We start from the raw sequence: 1,635 nt of genomic DNA on the forward strand, positions 1-1,635 counted from the left end.
AAATCTTGCATATATATAAGCAAAGTATATATGCTAATATAAGTTCGTTTAAGAAAATTGTCCATAACCAGCTGAAAATGCTTTACTGCCAAGAGCAGGGGTACTGTCTTATTCATCAATTTAGCACAGTCTGTTACATAGAAGACTCTCAAACCATTTTTGTTGAAAGGGTAAAAATTCCTCGGAATATGCTTGTGACTTACATGAAACTGACTTTGATCAGTTAGAGAGAGAGACTGTTTATTAATGCATCCTCCCAAAATTCATTCAGTGCCTATTCTCTGTCATGAATTTGGGGGATACAAGGAACCTGTCCTCAAGAAAGTTGAAGACTAGCGAATTAAACATTTATTTGTCTTATTCCTTCATACTCAGACTAAGATTTTGAAGTAATTTCTGCACTTTTCAGCAGCATAAGCATAATTTTAAAACAATAAATTAGACAGCTAGCAAAAATGACATTCTTAAAGTAAAGGCTATCAAATGATCCAACTGTCAAATTATGTAAATTTCAAAGTGTAACAATCTTGGTAAAAGTCCTTTAATTGGATGACTTGTGTAGGAAATAAGTGAACTGTCATTTAAAAATCTTCTTCTAGTCTACGGCATGCCACCCTGAACGTGCCCGATCTTTTCTGATTTCGGAAACTAAGAAGGGTCGGGCCTGGTTAGTACTTGAATGAAAGACCACCTCGGAATACCAGGTGCTGTAGGCATTAACAAACAAACAAACAAATAAATAAACAAACAAACAGATAAATAAATAAATAAATATCTTCTTCCATAGCCAGATTTAAAGGAACAGAAATAGTAGTTTAAAAGGTTCAAGGTAGACTTAAAAATCAATAAATTGAAGTATTTTTTTCATAAATTAGAGAAAGTATGTATATTTTAATATACCACATGTAAGTATAGTTTTCTTTACTAAAAGAAAATTTTATTTTATCTACTAACAAAAGCATCAGAAAAATTGATAATTCTTTGAACAATATTTTGTGATGTTAACAAAATATTAATTGTCTTTTTACTTAGATGTTAAGTTTATACATAATAGTTTTTGTCTTATTTACCCCTTTTCATATTTTCCGAATTTTCTCAGGACACTGCTTATTTGTAATTGACACTATCAAATTAATATTTAATAGTATCTCTATTTTATTATTAAACTATATAAAAGTAATACACAAGATTATTTTTCCCAACTATTTTTACCTTCCCTCTTACAAGATTCTACTTTTGTGCCTATTGTTAAAAATCTTACATGTTTCATTGACTTTAGGTTTTAACAGGGACATATTTTGGCCTATTGATGTGTTTTGGCATTTGGAAAGAAATTTAATGTAATTGCGTGGTTTAGCTCTTTTCCTATTTTCTGAATGAAATAAAGGCATACCCTAGAGAGATGTGCTTTTTTTTTTTTTTTTTTCTTTTTGTCTGGGCTCTGGAATGAGAAAGATTGAGGAGCAAAAACCCAGTATAACCACAGTCCAGCAGAACTGAACCACGATGAGCCAGTGCCATCACTTAAGTAAGAAATAAATATTTGTTGTTTATGCCACTGATATATTGATTCTTTCTTCTCAAAGCAAAAATTAATAGGGAAAAACAGTATAAAAATATAAGAAAAAATATTAA

At 30.3% G+C, this 1,635-nt stretch overlaps 1 pseudogene; it reads left to right on the plus strand.

Moving 5' to 3' along the window:
• Positions 1 to 598: 598 nt before the first annotated feature.
• LOC111736070 lies at positions 599 to 716 on the plus strand (annotated as a pseudogene).
• The last annotated feature ends 919 nt before the right edge of the window (positions 717 to 1,635 follow it).

This window comes from Pteropus vampyrus, unplaced genomic scaffold (genome assembly GCF_000151845.1).
Source record: "Pteropus vampyrus isolate Shadow unplaced genomic scaffold, Pvam_2.0 Scaffold17, whole genome shotgun sequence".
NCBI lineage: Eukaryota > Metazoa > Chordata > Mammalia > Chiroptera > Pteropodidae > Pteropus > Pteropus vampyrus.